The 21,091-nt window shown below is 37.6% G+C and overlaps 1 long non-coding RNA gene across 2 annotated transcripts in view; it reads right to left on the bottom strand.

The window, feature by feature from the left end:
* The window catches only part of LOC102301662, a 63,593-nt gene extending 43,715 nt beyond the window's left edge, over nucleotides 1-19,878 (bottom strand). Inside the window, exons 1-3 of one of the 2 annotated variants that reach the window (XR_316600.3) lie at nucleotides 19,519-19,878; nucleotides 15,265-15,361; nucleotides 2,552-2,646 (exon numbers count right to left, since the gene is read on the bottom strand). This is a non-coding gene — a long non-coding RNA (uncharacterized LOC102301662). The remainder of the gene's footprint in view (nucleotides 1-2,551; nucleotides 2,647-15,264; nucleotides 15,362-19,518) is intronic. The other variant, XR_006055011.1, reaches the window with a different exon arrangement.
* Between the last annotated feature and the right edge of the window lie 1,213 nt (nucleotides 19,879-21,091).

The raw sequence follows: 21,091 nt of genomic DNA, 5'->3' as shown, positions 1-21,091 counted from the left end.
TTTTCAAATATATATCGTGATAAATATTTTTGGCCATATCGCCCTGCTCTACCTGGTATGATGCAAAACTACCAAGCATGAAGAAAGTGCTGCTCTCATACAATCTTTCACCTTGAAAGCTTTTCCCAAAGGCCGGAGTGACGGACATTCCTCTGTGCCCAGTTAAAAACAGGAGCTTTGACCCATTTGCTTCCACTTTGGGTATTAAAGTAGGACACTATATTGCCTACTGAGTATCCCATGAAAATATAGTATGTGTAAAATTAGAATGAGGGCTTAAACAGCATCTAGCTAATTCAGCTAGCTAGTTCAGGATCCAATTGCCTTTCTTGGGGGAATGAATACTTCTGAAGCTCTGGTAGGCAGCTCTGTGGGAGATAATGGCAATGTTTGGCTTGGTTGAAAACTCTCTGAAAACTCTTATGTCTCTCTGGACTCAGAAGGCATTACTGACCACCACCACCACCAATTTAAAGTGAAGCAATGCGAGTGTGTCATGTGGTGTGTCAGGTATAATTTGCTGTGGCTATGGAGACTAATAAATCTCTACTTTTTGAACATACATTATTTAATTACGATAACCTATAAGCAGCCAACACAAACTATAACAAAATGCAATTGTCGCTCCTCCTTTTAGCATCTAGTGGCACTCAGCATGATTATTAATGACAGTAACAGATCATGTTAATGAGTCATGCTTGAAACAGGTAGCTACAAGCATTGTTGAATCCTCTGCAAATGAGTTTGATTGTGTGTGTGCTGGATGAGAATTGGCATCCGATGCATGGTCATTAACTGCGCAGTAGTGCAACGATCTTTAATTTCCTTCAAATCTCTTGTGAGTTTGGTGATTTCATTGCCAGAGACAAGACTTTCGGAACATTACAGGCAACGTTTGTGCAATTTTCAAATATATAGATAAACTATTATGATTTAATTTTTTTGGAACTGAGTGGAAAGGAGCCAAAGACCACAACAAAACAATCAACAGAAACCAGAGAAAGGTTCACATTTTACACAATCAACTTAACTGGAGCCCCTGTTGCATATTTTATGTAGTCCAAATACATACACCCAACCTAACAACATGCTTTTGAACTGCAACGCAAACTACGCTGACTGGTTGAGATAAAGCTCAGATGTATTTCAAACTGCACTGACGACTGCACAAGAAAGCAGAATATAATCGAGGTTAGATAATTATTCCATGGCCAGAAAAGAAAAAAAATACACTGCAGTATATTCAAATGAGCGAGGCTCTAATTGCATGTGCCCAAATGCACGCATAGAATCTAGTTCGGGAAAACTGTTTTACATTCAGCCCACATCTTCAGTAGTTAGGAGTTCTTAGGCAACAGGCAATTAGAGGAGATACCACTGCTCTTATCTGCTGCTGAATCTGAAGGCAGATTCCAGTAGTAATAGCCTGAGAGACAAGCGGCACCTGAGCCTCTGAGACAGCAATGAACAGTATACATCTTGCAAGCAAAATAACGCCAATACCTTTTTAACCGCCAACACCTCATTACAACTAAATTACTAAAAACTAATTTACTGCTTCATATCTACTATGAAACATAAAGGAAGCCAAAACATGAGTACACAACAGGTGTTTGTGTAGGCAGGCTTGGCCAACATCCGTTTACAGTTGCCATGATGTTGAAACTACACCACAAAAAAGTCAACAAAACTGAAATAAAAACAGGATGATTTTATGAGAATTTAAGATAGAGACATAACTGTTTGTCCAGTCCATCCACAACTGGTTTAAGGTGTTAGTTATAAAGTTTAACACTATTTCTAGACACTAGAAATTAGAGAAGTTAGAGAAAAATAAGATGAGAGGAAGAATTCGAGAGCTTTTCCCCCCAAATGTTAAACTGTTAAATTGTATTGAATTAAATATTTTGAACTGACTGATTTACAGGAACATCTACAAGAGAAACATAATGATAAAAATTCAAGGCTAGTTCACATTAACACTTCTTTTAGCCTCTTTAGAAATATTTTCAAAATCTGTCAACTGCCCAACTTTTTAAACAGACTTCCATTCTATCACAAGTATCAAGAAACACTGAATCCTAATCTCCACACACAGCTGCGTGCATCGCATGCATCGCATGCATCGCATGCATCGCATGCATCTCCTATTGTTGCAGCATGATGTAATTTTTTAATGGTACTTATAATGAATGATTAGACTCCCTGTGCTGCTTCAGAGTTTTTGGTATGCAGACATCAACCGCACATTAAATTTGACACACCATTAATAATTTGGTTCATTTCAAAAGTGAAGATGACAAATTAAGAAGTCGAAATAGAAAAAAGAAGTAAAAAACTTTGCATCTAGGGCTAACTATTGAAGTGGAAGTCAGAGGTTGCAGGCTCTGTGGACTAAACAAAACTAAGTCCTCAGCTATAGTGGGAAAAAGTCCATGTTAATATATTTCACATATTACCAGACAGGGCTTATAACATAAGTACACCAGTGGTGAATTGTTTTCTTAGTCAGTTTGATTGGCATGAGCTCTGCATGCCATGGAGAAAATACCTGCATGCTGCAGCCATTGAACAGCTTCTCTCAAGCACCAGGCCACTTTACCCTGGCCATTAGAATGCTGGAGCAGTTTGGATTCATCTTGTAGTCTGCAAATGAGAGAAAAAACAGTATTAGGCTTACACTGCTAAAATACTTGTATTATCATCTTACTACATGGCTCTAAATCAGTTTTAGAGCTAGGAAACTAAAACAGAAACCACACAGTCCATTCTGATTTAGAGCATTTTACTTTTAGAGTCTAACCTGCAGCCTAAGGCACCTTTCTCTGTAATGATGCTGCATAAAAGCTCATTTCAGTGAGCCACTAGGCCAAAACACAGCAATGTGAAGTCATCTACTTTTCCAGAATGCAGTGTATGGCCATCAGGGAAAACGATAGCAAATCAAATGTGCGCAAACACATATCACGTAGAATAAGTTGAAGCATGGACCTTGAAGCACTGCACTAATTTGCTGTCTGCCTGGTGAGCACCAACAAAGAAGAGAAAGCTATTTCTTTGATTAACTTTCCAGAGGTGTACATTCAGACCTCAAAGGAGTACGAGGACATAAACCACTGTCTTCGCATGTTAAGCCTTCACCCTGGGCTTGTTTATTTGTATTTCATATTTTTACCTGCACCCTGTGGCAAAATACCTGCACTTACAAAACCCCTTTTATTGTTTTTCCATTGTGCTATTGTCAGTGTCAAGGCCTCCAGTGGAGCACTAAACACTAAATGATTAGCAGACAATGTTGCTGCAATCCCTGAACTTTGGAGTGAGAAAAAAAAACCTCACAAAGAATATAGTACTGTGAAAAAGTATTTGTCCCCTTCCTGACTTATTTTCTGCATATTTGTCACACTTATATGCTTCAGATCATCAAACAGCGCCCAAGGATACCACAAGCAGTAGAGTAGCCAGGGATGGTTCTCCTGAACCATAGCCTCCTGACTAAGAGGTGAACTTGCTGGTGTGTTTCTGATCACTGTCCTGCTGCATAATCCAAACGAACTTGAGAATCAGGGCACAAATTGATGGCCAAACATTCGACTTCAGAATTTTGTGTTAGAGAGCAGAAATCATGGATCCATCAATTATGGCAAGTTGCTGTAGGTCATGAAGCAGCACCAGTAGTCCCAATGCCACCACTATGTCGACTCTTGGTAAGACATTCTTTTTAAGAAATGTGTTAGTTTCACACTAAATATAACACAATGTAAACTTTCCAAAAAGTTCAACTTTTTGGCTCGTCAGCCAACAAAACATTTTCTCAAAAGTCTTGGAGCTCATCAAGATGTGTATTGGCAAATGTGAAACAAACTTTTGAGTTCTTTTTGGTCAAGGGTACTTCAGCTTCAGGGTTCTGGGTGTTATAGATGCCACTGACTTTGTTTCTCTTGAGGTTCTATAGATCATGGCATAAGCCATAGTATTTTATATTTTTAGCCTATTCCACTTTGTTAGACAGGTTCTATATAACTGATTTTTTGATTCAACAGGTATGGTAGTAATCAAACCTGGGTGTGGCTAATAAAATTGAACCCAGTGTCAAACACATGTGAATTATTACAGTTAATTTATGATTTTACAAAGGGAAACAAGTACTTTTGGGTAATTTATCCATTAACGAAAATATCCTCATATAAAAATACTGGGGGCTGCCAGTGCTACCCTTCAGTCACCTAGTAACTGCACCTATGATATAAATTTGAAAATCCTTGGCGACTTCCTTCATGAGTTATCGCATTTCCGAGGTTTTCAGAAAATTTGACCTCTGAACTCCACTCTCAGTTCAAGGTCACTAAGATTCAGAACTCATTCAAGATTTTTAGCAATACAAAAACTTTCAGTAGATGCGCCTGTGGTATGAATGTGAAAGTCATAGGTGACTTCCTTCTTGAATTGTTGCATTCACAAGGTTTTCAGAAAACTCGACCTCTGAACTTGACCTCTAAGTCAAAGTCACTGAGATTTAAACTTGTCCGAGATTTTTAGTAGCCGTCTCATCTATGGTATCGATTTTAAACTCCTATGTTGCCCAGTTCTCAAGTTTTCGCCCAGTTGGGTAAAAGCAATACCCCAGTTAAAAAAGGGAAATAAGGAGGGGGGAAATACTTTTCACTGCACTGTAGATTTCTTAAGATAAATAAGAATCTGATCAAATCAAGGTTGTTTAAAAATATAGGCAAAGAATTACTACAATGTATACAGCAGCTCTGCAGGTCACTGAAATATGTAGGTATTTCCAGTAGTTTGAAAGTAGGAAAATAAAAGCACCACATACTATTTTGACATGTCTTTTTCATGCCCCCAACTTGCCGTCTCATTACAGTTAGGGCTGCTCAATTAATCGAATTTTAATCACGATTACGATCTGGGCTTTCAACGATCATTAAAAATGACTGAGCCGATTATTAGCCCCTCCCTCATTTATCCGCGACACCTTAAAGGCCGGTCCGTGAAAATATTGTCGGGCATAAACTGGTCCGTGGCGCAAAAAAGGTTGGAGACTGCTGATTAAGAGGACCCGAGGGAAGCTCGGAAAGCTAAGCAGAAGTTATTTGGAGAGGAGAGTGACTGCCGTTGGTTGAAAAGAGAGTTTAAAAAAAAAAACTTCAGTGGTGTTGCACACTATTTTATATTATTTTTTAAAGTCATTGTTAACCCTTTAAAGCCGGTCAGAGGAGCACGCTCCGTTTTGCGTAACTATTTTTAAATCCCTGTAGAACCTGAACCGTGTAAGCTAGCTCAATAATTTGTTTTGCATATGAAACCGGAGGAGTTGTACTTACATCTGATGCCATCAGCTTGTCCTCGGTCACGGTTTCGTTCCACATATAGCTTTGCAAAAATTGCATAAAAAGCGCTTGCAGGAACAAAAACATAATATTCCAGAAACACGCTTTGCCGATCCTATCAGCTGTTCGTAACACTTCCCACAGTGAAATGATGCACCTGCTGTTTTCTTTGCAAATTTGCATCATAGGATTGTTTTTTGTTTTTCCTGCAGTATATAAAAATTGCTGTATCTCCAAAATAAAACTATGAAGACACTCAAAATAAATTTCCTGTGGTGGGAAACTATTTTTTGCAACTTTATTGTATTTAAAGTTTTGAGGGATAAGCCTCTTAAATTTCTCCAAGTAGAAATATATGTAAACAAAACAAAAGCGATTTTCAAATTTTTTTGTAGTTTATTGCACTTTTTTGCAATTTATGTAATTACTATGGACTTAATGCATACATATTATTAAAATATGGGCTATAACAGTTGTATTGATGTATAGCAACTTGAAATGCTCCCACAAATGGCACTACAGCATGTAAAAAAAAAAAGCTCTGGTGGACTTGGTTCTATAGTAGGTCTTAAAGGGTTAAATAAATATCGTCAAATAATCGTGATCTCAATTTCAGTGAAAATAATCGTGATTATCATTTTTGGCATAATCGAGCAGCCCTAATTACAGTCATGACATCTCCAGACTAAACTACTGAGTTGACGTATAACCACAATGCTAAGCAGCTCTTACAGCAGACTGAATCAAACTAGGGTGTTTTTTGGCTGTTTTGTACGTAAACACAACAAATGTGTGGATGCTGGTGTGTCTGTTCTGGCTGAGAGAAACCACAAGGCTGGGTTAAGAGTAAATCTATGACCCTTTTAGCATTTACACTGCAACAGGAAAACAGTGCCACCATGACCATGAATGTGACAGCAGAAGGTAAAGATTTGGATAGCAGCTCACACGTGTTGAATAAAGGTGAATATAATCGTAAAAATGTTGTTTTTTTGACCATGAATCGCCTGTACTTCCAGCGAAGCTTAGGAGCTAATCACGACTTAACTCATTGTATTACAAGGAGCCAACGCACTTTCTCAGTACTGCTATAATACGATGACTCTGGCCCTTACCAAATCTCCAACTACACCCAAGTCCACCCACACCCTCTCAACATCCGACTCACACTAGCAAAGAAACCATTAACAGTAATGAGAATCAATGGGGGTGTTAAAAGTATTGGCAGGCTACCCTAGGAGCTGCTCTCTGTGCCATCTTTATTAGTCTGAAAAGAGACCCAGCCTCTAGCCTGCCAGCTCTAAATAGGAGTGCATTGATCAGAAGGTCAGGCCAGGCTGAATCCAACCCTTTAATTGTCTGCGCCACTCCTCATTCTCATTCCAGCAGCTGTCAGTCGACTCCCAGGTAAACCAAGGCCAGCATCACACGTGGTAGTTCTTACAGAAGTGGGCCTTTAAGGCTCAGACAGAATGTAAGCCATAGGTAACAGGAAGAAGAAATGAAAAGTTATTTCTCATGACATATTCATCTTAATCAGTTGAGAGAAGAGAAAACCACCACTGATCCCACAACACACACAAACATACACAGTATTACACTTACTCTCAGCAGATGAAAGCTACCTTTTAATTCACTTACTTAATGCATTTCTCAAATTCAGCTCAAGAAAGGCTTCCCATCACGCTGTACTTTCCTTTAACACCTTTTTACAAGACATATTATGTTCTTCTTCAAGTGATATAATCTCCTTTACGGACACAGTAACATTAAACCACTTTGTAAGACTGATATGCCAGGCACCCACCTCTACATAAACCACACTACAAGTTGCAAATATAGCTTACAACAGGCTTATAAGGTCATAACCTCCGAGGGATGACGATCTAGTATTAAAGAATCTATGCTATAGTCTTTGAATTAACTGTTAGCCAGTTAAAGGAACCATGGACACATCTTCCAAAATACAAAACAAATACAAGCACCCAGTCAGTGCCGAAAAAGAGATTCTGTGTCTCTCTATGCATTTGCATATTTGTGAAGCAGATAAATTCACTTCCTCATTAAGTTTAATTACCGTTTTAAAATATGGATATGGACTCATCAGCTCCTCCCTGCTAACCTCTATTTATATATTTTTAGATTAAATATATATACAAGTCTGACTCAGAAAATTCCTTTTAAGTTTTAAATATATTTTCATATATTTATAAGATGGATAAAGAAAATGAAAACATGACCACAAACTATCTCCCAAGAAAAAGTTAAAACGCTAACATTAGAAAGTATATATATCAGATTCTAGCACTAGCTCCGACTGAAAAAAAAAGATAGTCAAATCCTTTTGCACCTTAATCCAGATGTCTGGCTGCTTCAGACAGCGCTTTGTCAGAATTGTTTCCTGGCTTTAGAGCTGGAGTCATTTCAGATTTCTTGGCGACTAATCAGATGCCATCATTCATCAAAAAGTTGCAGTGACAGGGCCAAGCCTGTCTTTACAAAATCTAGCAGGGTAAGATTGCATTGCAGTTGTACAGTGATTTGAAGCTCTAGTGTGTGTCGAATATGTCTGGCTGTCAGCCTCCTACATATATTTCATTACAGGATGGTAGCAGAGGTAAATAAATAGGTTTACTTAATATGTTGCACTCCATAAATCCCACAAAAAAGCTCAGATAAAACTGAAAAAATTAAGACAAAACCAACAACACAGGCAAGGCAAGGGCTTGGAAATCTAATTTTCATAGCGTGAAATATGTAGATGTCATTCATACTGCACGGCAGCCCGGATAAAGTATGCAATGATGTTGTGACCACTTTTTTGCTATAATCAAAGTCCTCACAACTCATCACTACAACTGAAAATTTAGTGCAATCAGTAAGATTATTGCCTATCATCAGCAGTGGCTGATTAAAAGTGTGGCTTTCATCTTTATGAAAAACATGGCATTTGTGCAAGTAATTGGTCTGCCCAGAAGGATGGCCCACTCTGAGGTCATCCACAGATGATCAGGTAATCGGTGCAAAACAAAAGTGTTCAGCTCATAAATTACAAAAGTCATGCACGTCTGATATCTGAAAATATATAATCTACATAGAGATATAATAAACACATGACTATTTCCTGTGCTGGATTAACTGTAAAGTACATCCAGCACCTCTCTACTTGTCAATGTCATTGCAGCTTCCAGACTTACTCGGCTATGAAATTAATTTACTTCACACCTTTTGGAGACTTCACATAAGATCAGTATCCACTGAGATGTGATGAGAAGATTTAGCCTAAAGCCGGAATCCATATAGCCTAAATGACTAACCACGGGGAGTGATAAAGTGCATTGTCCTGAGATGGTTAGACCAATTTCAACAGCAATGCAGTGTGCCGGAGGAAAGAGGTATTGGCTGTGTACAGCAGGTCTGTGAACTCAGTGGAACCAGTTATCAAGCCATAAGCAATGCAGTGAAAGTAATACCAAAGCATACATTTAACCTGTGCCTGCATTGTATTCCCATTGCTAAATTTGCATTTATCTCCTATGCTACATACCTGTGTAGGCCTACAGCCTATCCCAGGTGGCAGATGGAGTATGGCTGAGGTCACTGCTCTATTTTCAAATCCTCCTGGGAAGCTTACAGCATATGCTCCCATACTGTCATTTAAGCTAGTTTATTTTAGCAGTGAAAAAGTAGGTGATGTTTGAAGTTAAGAAACAGATTTATTTTTAACAGCAATTTGAATGAAGTAGAGCAGACAGCAACACAAGATTGCTACAAGGGAGGTGACTATAATTAAAGTTACTATGCCAACTAAATGTCTTCATCTTTGCCCTCATCATATCCCTGCAGTGCACACAAACTTAAAATCAGAAACAGAACGTCAGTGACGTAGTAGTTCATCCACCTCAATTCAAATGTTTTGTAAAGGTTTTTTAACCTGTCCCATCCTCACAATGCTTTCACAACTGCTAATGATCTTCTTGTGTATCTGATGTTTTCTCATTTTAATTATTTATTCATTACTTGGGTGTCAAATGCTTCCGTGCTGTCACAGCGTCTGGCACCTTGTAGATAAGTCGATATACATGTATGTATATATCAGGGGTGCAACGATACACAAAATTCACGGTTCGGTTTACATACAGACAGACAGACAGATATAGTATATATAAGATAATATGTTAATTATGACCACAGGACCATTTTCCAGTTTGCCTTAGCCCATCTGGTTTTTAACATTATACAAAGTGTTCTTTGCACATAAGTTAAAATTAAAGAAACAAACAAACAAACAAACTTTGCTCTCTGCATTAAAATATAGGGTTTCAAGGATTTGTCAGCAACTCCATTTCATTTCAGTTTAGAAGACGAGAGTCTGTATTTTAGATAACTAGCATGTGCTACATATTAAAAATGCACATGGCTAAAGTACATAAATATTTAAATGTGAACTCTGCAGTTCTGTTACATAAGAAAACACAAATAAGTATTTCCCAAGTTCGTTAAACAGAGCAATAAATTTTTAGCACCTCTTTTCTAAACGTCCGAACTTTATTTCTGATGCTTGACATTATTTTAATTTGCATACAGAAAAAACAATTATTTCACAAAAAAAACCAAACATGATTCTAACAGTCAATTGTGTATCCTTTTTGCTGGATAACGCAGTCGCAGTCGTTTGTTGTAGTTTTCAACAATTCTTGCACACATCTCCTGATCAATCCCAGCCCAAATCTTTCAACCTCCTATAGATTTAAAAGTCTTCTGGTATAGACTTTGGCCTTGAGTTAACCCCACAAATTTTAAACAAGATTCACATCAGGGTGTTGTATGTTTTGGGTCTTGGTCATGCTGGAAGACAAAGTGGCGACTCACATCCAGTTTTGCTGTTTACAGAGATCATCTCTGTAAACAGCAATCTGTAATCTGATTACTTTTTTCAAGTAACGAGTAAAGTAAGGGATTACTATTGCAAAAACGGTAAATAACCGTTACTTTCCCGTAGGAACGCTGCGTTACTGCGTTACTAAAACCGTGATTTTTTTTGCAAGAATGTCTCACAACGGTGACGTAAGCGAGTGCGACGTTCGTGACAACAGCTGTGTGCAGATCAACAATGGATCATATATAGAGTGCAGAGAGAGTATGAGCGTGCAGCGTTTAAAGCGTGGAAGTACTGACCTTACTTTGAGTTTGATTCCATAAAAAGTGACAAAAACATTAGTGTCCGCTGTGCGTGGGAAGAAAACTTCTTTTTACAGCGAAAAAACCCCTAAACTTCCAACAAGCACCGAGTAGCTACGACGTAATGGGAAACTCACAGAGAAACTCGCGGATTCTTCCACTGACCGCGGCACACCTGCACCAGGGTAACCCTCCGCCTACCCCACTCCTGCTTTACAGGTGAAAATAGAGCAACAGGACCGCTGAGTCTTTGACTTTATTTATTTTCTGCTGTGTTTTACTTGCATCTATTTGAAAGACTGAGTGTAAACACAAAAATATTTTATTTTATGTGCTGGAATGTGCAGAAAATAGGTTTAAATGTTAAACTAATTTCTTCCAGTCAGAGAATGTTGCAGATAATTAAATCTTTGCTTGATGCATAAAGTTAAAAGGTTAAAACTAATAAAACAAGTTTTACAAAATAAAGAAAGTAGCTATGCAAACTGCTTCTACAAAAAACAAACAAACATGGAGCTTCATGGAATGGGTTTCCATAACCAAGCAGCTACACTCAAGCCTTACATCACCAAGCGCAATACAAAGTCAGTGCTGGTAAAGCACACTGCTAATGGACTGCAACACAGTCGAGACATGTTCTCTTGATTGATGAATAATGCTTCTCTGTCCGTCTTTGGCAGTTGCCAGGAGAAGATTAGTTGTCTGACGAGTAGTGTAAACTTTAGAAGAGGGGAGGATTTGGTGTGGGGCTGTTTTTCAGAAGTTGGCTTCTGATCTTTCGTTTGAGTAAAAGGAACTCGCAATGGTTCAGCATACCAAGCCATTTTGGACAATTTCATGCTCCCAACTTTGTGGGAACATTTTGGGGATGGCGCCTTCCTGTTCCAACATAACTGCACACCAGTGGACAAAGCAAGATCCATAAAGAATGGCTAACTGAGTGTGATGAGGAAGAACCTGACTGGCCTGCACAGAGTCTTGACCCGACCGAACACCTCTGGGATGAATAAGAGCGAGGACTGAGAGCCAGGCTTTCTTGTCCCATGCGTCTGAGGTCAGCGTCTGACCTCACAGGACGATACTGTGAGGAAGGACAGTTTATTTCCCATAAACACACTCTTAAACCTTAAGCCTTTCCAGCAGAATTAAACTTGAGAACATTTTGAGAAAAACTTCAAATTTTATTTGGAGGCAATTAATTTTGTCCTCATCTGTAAATCTCATTCAAGCTTGACAAGAGAAGGACATACACTACCTATACTATGCAAGATATGTACATAGTTAAATTAAACAGTAGTTTAATTTATTATCGTGCTCTTCTATTACCAGTTTTCACTATTTACTCACTTTAGGTATTTCCCAACAGACTGGTACTTTATGCACAGACCCAAATCGCACACAGGTTTATTGATTCGCTGAGATGACGCCTCGTCATCGCCTGCCTCTTCTTATCCAGCTGCCAAATTCGCTTGAGGCTAAATGAAAGATCTCATAATGAGAAATGTCACCTTTTCTCACCCCAAGTGGGACAAAAACAATTTGCTTCAAAACATGGAAAATATTCTCAACATGGTGAGCTAAGTTTAGTATCATGGCCTTGGGCAGAAAAGACTAGTCAGACAGATTTTGCAGATGGAATCAAAATAGTGCTGGGGCACATGGGAGGCTATAAAACAGTGAGGGCACAGTCTTAAATTCTAATAAATAACTAATACCAAATGAAGGCAACAATAGTAAGCCTCATTTAAGTAACATAAGCAGCATTTATGACACCTCTAAGGATATAATGGGAAGATCTGCTGATGTTAGTCAGATGCACAATAGCAAAAATGTTAGCTCGTGAGGTAAGCAAAAGTATTACATAAGTATTATATATAAGTATTGCATGGATATGCAAATAAACTCTTAAACAGTCAATTAATTTACTGGATGTGTAAAAACAAGTGAATCAAAGATATTCATGGTTAAAAGCAGTATACAGCATTTTGCTTCAATGGATATCTAGTCTGCATACAGTTAGAGTCGCTGTTACTTTTTTTTTAAACAGATGACCAAAGATGCTATTAAATAATGTTTAAATGAATTAACATGGTTGTTTTCCTAGGAGTAAGGTTAAAACCTTTTTGCTGGGTGCCACAGTGGTTGTTTCTATGCAAAAAAAAAAAAGTGTTTGTGTTAGTCTGGAATTGCAGAGATGTTTGGACAGAATTTCTGACAGCCTCTCTTCTCAGCTTGAACAAAATACTGAAGCTCATTTTCATGTTTTACAACAGCAGAGCTGTGGTGCACTTGTACTGTCTGGTTAGTTTGTGACTGACAGTTGGCTACAAAGCACTCAGACATTTTTTTTTCTACAGTTTTACATTTAATCAAATCGCCTGAGGCCATCTAAACCTGTATACCTCATTAATATTCCTAAACAAGCTTTCAGCAACTCTAATGCTGCACACTGATAATCAAGGACATGACACACAGCTCATACGTGGGCTCTGAAAACAGAGGGACTGCCCACCACTCACAGTAATTTCAAGTAATGAAAATATTGACCATATGGTGGAAAGTGGGTGCGCTGTTATGGTAACGCATTTTAATAAAATTAATTAGTGCTGTGGACGGAAATTGCAGACATGTTTTTTTCCATGTGTTCGAAAAGATGGGACATGTAAAACCAGGGTCATTTTCTTAACCTTCTTGCTATAGGCTGCGGGGTCAAAAAAAAAAAAAAAGGAAATAAACATCAATATTTTATCCAAGCAAAGTAGAGGCTGTCAGAAATCCTGTCCAAATCTCTCTGCTACAGCAGTTTTAGACAAACACTCCTGTCTTCACAGATATTATACAAGATATGTTTTTATTTTATTTTTTATACAAGATATCTAATGTGAGACACTGGATGTCTTGTAGACATGGTTTTAACTTGTGTGCCAGTTAAATAACCCCACTGTTTAACCCTTATCAGCACAAACACAAAGGCGCACTGTCTAGAACAATATAAATGAAATGGTGCCTGGCAAAAATATAGATATCAACACATTGAATACTACTGAATTTTATTATTAGATATTTCCCTAAATTGAATGAATGGATGCAAAGTTATGACTCTTTTTAAAAAGAGGTAGCTCTAAATCCAAAAGCGGCTCCTGAAAAAAGACCTGGTTTCTGTGCTTCTGTGTGGCCTACCTAAACAGAGCACAAAACACGACACAAAGCACCATTTTTAATCTCTTTTGAAAGTACAAGATCATATTATGAACTGGCAAAGCTTAATCCGCAACTGGAAAACTAACCTACATTTGCATGCAGAACAGGCTTCTGACTTCAAAAGTAAGGTTACAGCATTTTTATTCAAGCTTGCCTCTGTTCCAAGCAGCCAGGGTCACCTTACCTAACATCCAAACATCCAACTTTAACTGAGCTGACAGATCTGAAATGTTGTGCAGACAAAAGCACATTCAGTAAAAAAAGATGACTGTTAGCTTTTTACTTCATTTGTGTATATATAAAGAAAAAGACCTCGCAAAAACAAAGTCAAATGAAATGCTCCTAGAATATACAGTCACTAAATACATACATCTTGAAATACTGTCTGTATCTGAGACTTTATAATACGAGCTAAAGCAGTGAGTGGCAGGATTTGTTAGATAAGTGTAAGGGAGTTGTAGATGTAATATTATTAGCAAATCTTGCCCTACCTTTTAAAAACCCTGATGTTTCACTTTAGGTTACGACCAAATCTTCACCTGCCTCTCCACAACCCTTCCCCAATCTTTTGTGTCTGTTTCACTTGCACATAAACAAAAAATGGTGAAGCAGAGAGCAGAGGGGAAACAAAAAAATAACATTTTTGCAATCACAATTATGTATAATTTAAAACTAACTTCATCATCTTGTTTTAGCCAGTATTCAGCAATCAGTCATTGCAAATTGTGTACTAAGTTTGTCACAATACTACAATCTAAAACTCAACCCTGTTCATTTTCAACTAATTTTCCTACTTATAGGTTATGTTTACCAAAATAATTATTTAAGCTTAAGTGTAGTGGTTTTATTTGTTTTAGAAATGATTTAGATCCTTTCATTACAGATTGTGAAGGTAAAATATATTTTACTGCCTACTAATAATAGAAATTACAACAATAAATGTTTAATAAACTCCATTTTTCAGACAGCTTTTTTGTTAACGGTGCGGTTAAGATAACAGAAATCGGAAATACTGGAAAATCCAGTGGGCTCAGCTGTTTTTGTGTGTAGCTGGGATTCTGAGCCTGCATCTTTCGCTGGCTTTTCTAATGCTGCATCACATATATCGATGGGAAAGTATGGCACAGTGCAGCGACACCACAGTTTATACTATCTTCATAATAGACAGCATAAAACTGGAATTCCGTGAATGAATCTAAATCATGAGCTTAAATGCAAACTCATCTCTGCTACACTTGATGTAACCTAAATCTGACCATGGGTACCACAGTACCCTGCGCACCAGTCCAACACAGTGGTTTACTGTGAATTCACCACAAACTAACCTGATTATCCTGCACATAACTGCCCAGTATTTTCATGCAGAATTTGAATAAAACTAGTTTGTATTTATTTATTTGTTTTGCAGGAAGTTTCACAAAATGAAAATACCTAATTTATCAAAACACATCATATACAGATCAAATATGTGATTAAAATGATGACATTGCATGTGATCTTTAAATTTGCAGTTTATCAAGCATCACTGAGCGGTCCTTACCTTTAAATATAACCCCTCTTCTTCGTCTTTTGTCCTGTCTGTCTTCCTACACCATGCTCCATCTCTGAGTGAAGTTAACTCTCATTCTTTTCTCTCCCTGGGAAACAGAGCAGCTGGACTTTAGCTAGAAACACACTGTGTGACAATCTGCACACAAACTCATTGTGTATTTGTTGATGTTTGTTGAGCTGATAGAAATGTTGAATTTGAAATTACCTCACACTAAAAAAAAAAAAATAATAATAATAATAATAATAATAATAAATATTAAAGTACAGATACCTGAAAATTCTACTTAAGTACAGTAACAGAGTATGTGTATGTTGTGACTTCTCTACTAAGAGAAGCCCACCTGGAACATCTAAAATATTTTTAAAGCAAAAATAATTTAGCATGTTGTATGAGTCCAGTCTGGCTAACACTTAATTCCATTCATTGAGTCACAGCACTTATATCGATCCACCAAATCAACTGTGTATCTCCAAGGAATGAGTTAGGAAGGGATTAGCTCCTGGCCCTTGATTAGCATTTTTTGCTTACACAGCATGACACCATCCATCTCATAGCAGCTGCATTTATACCTATTTAACCTCTAAGAGATGTCTCCTAAGACCAACCCCCTTGACCTCATCTAAGGTCAAATTTTTCCAAAGTCCCCAAGTATTTTCTCAGTTCTTCAACCTTCATTAGTTCGAACAAGTCTATTAGGTCCATCCTGCTGCTACAGTCATATGATATCATGAAATGTAACAAAAGGCCTCCTCCTCAGCTTGGAGAGTTCCCATCACTCTCGTGGACTTGGTGTCCACATAAGTCTCTGTCCTGTGCTTTCAATAACTCACGCAGAAGCCTATCAGCAGAGCGGTAGATCAGGTAACACCAGCGAGGGTGCAGTTCTTATTTGTGCAAACCAAGGTCACTGAACCACATGGATGCTGGATCAATCAGACAGATTAATGAAGCACAACTTGCTGACATGACGAATATTGACACCCTTATTACATCTTGGTCCTGCAGTCCACAACACTGCTTATATAAATCTGGCCCAAGTAGAAGGAGATGGGTAAACTCCTGAACCTAATCCTTCACATGCTAAACACACTACAAGAAGAGCTTAAATAAGCAAATGTGTCTCTCCCTGTAATTTACTAAATCCAAAAATGTCACAGAATTAAAGCTCATGGTGTAAACACAGGTTGCAAGCAGTTTGAGCTCCAGTATCCTCAAAAACTGATCAATATTTATAAGATGATAAAACAAAAGTGGATTATCAGGAGCAAGACCTAAACATTTAAATACCTAATGACTTTATTTATTGATTATTCAGTCATACTGAACCTAGTTTTTTGTTTATTCCTCAGTCACACCAGACTTGGGAATAACCAGTCAGCTACACACCCTTGCAACCACCAAATTTCCATAAAAACACTCCTAAACCTTGTGGAAAGCCTTTCCAGATGAACTGAAGCTGTCATGCTTGCAAAGGGTGGATCAACATCATATTAAATCCTATGGATTAAGAATGGGATGTCAAGCTCACATGCGTCTGAAGCCAGACAAACAAATACCTTTGGCAATATAGTGTGAACAAAATCCAGTAAAGCTTGTTTGTAGAAAACACAAAATCACAAAGGTAATTTTTCACTGTTTTCCAGTATTTAATACTTCAAACAGATGACTAAAAAAACACCTGAAATAATAAGCTAAAAATAAACAGTAGTTATAACCCTGCAGCATTTTCAGCACACCAGATTGTGCTTTTGTTTAAACGTGTGCTATCACTCTTGATTCCTAATTTTCCTTTTAATGAAAGAATTACCTAGTTAGTTACTAACTAGTCACTTGGTTTAAGGAAACACTCATTTTCATTTGAAAAGTCCACAGAGTATAACAAGAAGTGCATAACGTTCAAAAACAGAATTAAGCCTCTACAGTAGGTCTAAATCCCATGTCACCTTGCTTTTACCTAAATTAACTGGTTTTCTTAAATGCTTAAAGCACCTCAAACGTCACATCTCTTGCCCAGATTCTGGTTGTATTTCTGACAACGGGGCCAGAACAAATGGCATCCTCCAGTTTTAATCAAAGGGAGGATTAACCTTTTCTATCAGCGGTGCCTCTCTTAGCAAAATAGGGAGTCGAGATTTAGGATTATACCTGTGAAGCCATACTTTAGCTCATTATTGGACTTGGATGTTCAGACCTGTATGACACCCCTTATATCACTGGCATTAGGTTACCATTAATGACTCAGTAATCCTTCAAATCTCTCTAAAGAAATGCACCTCAACATGAACCTCTGGAAATTAATGTATTTGTAGAGCCTTCTCAGGTAATGATCCTCCATATTTTTAGAGATAACCTCACCACTTACGAGCAATACCTGGCCACTTAAGATAAATACCACAACGTTGATTCTGATTTTCCATTTCAATCACACAGCAGACATAAAGCTGTTTTGCTGCATAGTGCCCACACTAGTTTCCTTAATTTCTACTAACAAAGAGCAGCTGTTTGCTTTCCACCCATTTTCTATAAGTTCCCTTATAGATCAGTTGCCAAGTTAAACTGTTATTATCCCAAGGCTTTACAGCACAGAGCAACAGCAAAGGAATATAAGGAAATAATACAAAATTTAAAGAGACTATAAGGACTAGTTGTGGTCAGAATATAGCCTTTTATAGAAATTTGGCTGCATCACAATTACTGATTATGGATAACCATGGCAATAACACATCTGTAATTCTTCTTTCTGTACAGTTTCATTGGTACAGTTATGGCTACACTCTTTTACCACCTGCTTGCAATGAATGTATTCAATGTATTGCAGAGAGAATACTAACTAGGACTGAAAAGAGAGACCATATTTTCCCGTATTAGCTCCTCTTCATTGGGTCTCTGTTAAATCCAGAACTGAACTTAAAATCTTTCACCTCACATTCAAAATCTTGATTAATCAGGCCCTACCATACCTCAAAGACTTCAAAGTACCTTATTATTCTAAGAGAGCACTTCACTTTCAGACTGCAGGCTTACTTTTGGGTCATAGTTTTTAAAGGTAGAACAAGAAACAGAGCAGTCAGCCACCCGGCCCCTCTCATGTGAAACCCAGTTTGAATTCAGGAGACAAACACTTTCCTTTATGATAAATCTTATAGCCAGGGCTGGATCAGTTGACCCTGAACCCTCCCTGAGTTATGCTGCATTAGAGTGCTGGAGTGCCTCCCATAATGTATTGAACATTTCTTTAGTCTTCTTTTTTGTTTCACATTTCACTTTCTATGTGTTTATACACCACTGCTGCATTTAATCATTGCTAATTACTAACCTCTGGCCCTCTCTTTGCCTGTTGTCCCGTCTTTCTCTGCTCTCATCTTTCTCCTCAACCCCAAAACACCCAAAGCAAAATAGCTGCCTCACCCTCTGTCTGGTTCTGCTGAAGGTTTCTTCCTGTTAAAAGGACCCAACTTTAACTGTTCTTCATTATTTTCCCTTCTCACTGTCACCAAGTGTGTGCTCATAGGGTTGCGTCTGATTAGGGTTTCTGTCACATATTTACCCTACAATATAAAGCACCTTGAGGTGACGGTTCAGAACTGGTGCTATAGAAATAACCCGTAATTGAAACGAATAAAGAACCAAGCAATGTTGGCTAATTTTAGGGCCAAACAAGGATCAGACAAATCTTAATGAAACCTTACTCAAGCAACATGCCAATCAAACTTCCCATGCTTTTCTAAAGCCTGCACTGGCTGCTCCAATAAACTGTTCTCTGCACCCAAAATAACTTCCTGAGCACCGCTGCAAATCACAGTAAATGGTTTTGACTATTACAAGACTATTATTTGCCTCTAGCGTTTATTTGGCGTGGAGAGGAACATTTTTACGGCACACGCTTTGCGTTCAGAACTCAGCAGCAGTATGACTGACTCGTATTTCACTGTGAAACAGACTTAGCGGTTGGACTTCCCGTGCCGATGCTCCAAAGACGCTTTAAAACATTACGCTTCCACACAGCTCGAATAAATACCAAGTCAACCCAGTTCATAAGTGGCAAAGTCAGCCAACTTAATGAGTTTACTCTACCAGTTTGAAACAAAAGCGTGGCTTCAGATAATAAAGTGCTCTGTGCGTTTCAAAACACATTATGTGCTTCGCTGTGAACTTCCAAAACAGAAGCTAACACGAACTACTGATGTCGGAAGTTAGCACCGGTGGAGTGAAAGAGAAAATGAGGGAGAAAGTATAAAGTACCTGTCTAAGGCGGTTGTCCTCTTCCATGCTTTCTGTGTTGTCGAAAAGCTTTCTATAAAGCCATGGAAGGCTTGGAAGTTTCTTTCTTTTGGTGTTGTTGAGTTGGTAACCATGAAAGCCTCTGGTTAGCAACGAGACCTGTCAAACAATGGCGGAGCCAAGTACGGCAAGCGGGAGGTCGACACGTGCTTTTCGTTGACGTTTAGTGTTTTGGAAGGTTTCGTTTTGCAGCTGAGCGTCAGGGGAGAGTGTCCCGTCAAAATAAGAGCACACCAAAGACTTGAAACTGTTAAAAGGGACCTGCATTGTTATATAATGTTCTTTTGGCGAGTTAAGCTTTCCTACAAAACTGTTTTTAAAAGTAAAGACGTATTTAGCCTAGTTTGTCCTGCAACTGAAGGACAATTTAGGTTTAAAACAAACAAACAAACAAACAAACAAACAAACAAACAAATAAATCAATAAATACTTTTTTTAATCCTTTAAAAATCAGAATTGAGCTTAATAAGTTCCTGACCATTAAGTTAATGATAATCACTCTCATTCTAAATAGTTATATTAATTTAAACAACTTTGGAAATCTACTTTCAGTAGTCATACGTGTTTTTAATTTTAGTATTTATTATCAGATGTTTACTCAGATACAATATTCATATGAAAATCTTAAAATATACAAGGCTATGACATTTATGTCATAGCCTTGTGCAAATAAAAATTTGCACAAGGCTATGACATAAATGTGTAATATATAATAATATAATAAGATTAATAATATTCCATATGTTCTCAACATGTGTTTGTAATTATTGCTTGCTCCATATACATACATACATACATACATACATACATACATACATACATACATACATACATACATACATACATACATAATAACAAAACCAACCAAAACCTAGATTCATAACGTATTTTAATTTGAAATGCATTTAGTCAAGAATTTGGAACAAGTGAAAAACTGCACTTTTTTTCTTTTTAAAAAATGTATTTATTTGAAATGATATTTTGTAACCACGTTTTCAGCAACTAGGTCTCCATCTTGTTCCATCTTGTCCTGTGATACGTGCATTTTATCTTAGTATTTTGTGCACAGATTACTTTTCAGATTTATTGGAGTCTTTTTTGTTCTTGACTTAATTGTTAAATATGCAAATGAATTATGTAAAAGTACTCATCAAGTGGATTATAATCTTGTTTGTTATTAGATGACAATTCTATTTGTGCTTTAGTTGTGTTTTTTGTATTTGTTCAGTAATAGGGGATAAGAATATGCAAATAGCTGGATTCTTATCAATAGGTTATGCCTATTGCATATTGTGCTGTGATCCAGGAGAATCCCATACAGCTTTTTCTTTGTTATATAGAGCTTCAAGCTATCAAAGTCTATATTTATTATATATTTATTATTCAGGCAGTGTTCCCAGAACCTCCAGAAAAGGATTGATGGACTGAATTTTTGTCTTCGTTTTATGTCTTGGATGGATTTTCTTTTAATTAGGCAAAAATATGTATAATTTTAAGCTCCTAAAGTTGGGTCCACAAATCTTTTTTATCTGTT

The sequence above is a fragment of the Haplochromis burtoni genome, unplaced genomic scaffold, assembly GCF_018398535.1.
Source record: "Haplochromis burtoni strain Fernald_Lab_line unplaced genomic scaffold, NCSU_Asbu1 Contig_194, whole genome shotgun sequence".
In the NCBI taxonomy this organism is placed as follows: Eukaryota; Metazoa; Chordata; class Actinopteri; order Cichliformes; family Cichlidae; genus Haplochromis; species Haplochromis burtoni.
Note: the sequence above shows the minus strand (reverse complement) of the source record. Positions and strands in the feature narration are given on the sequence as shown.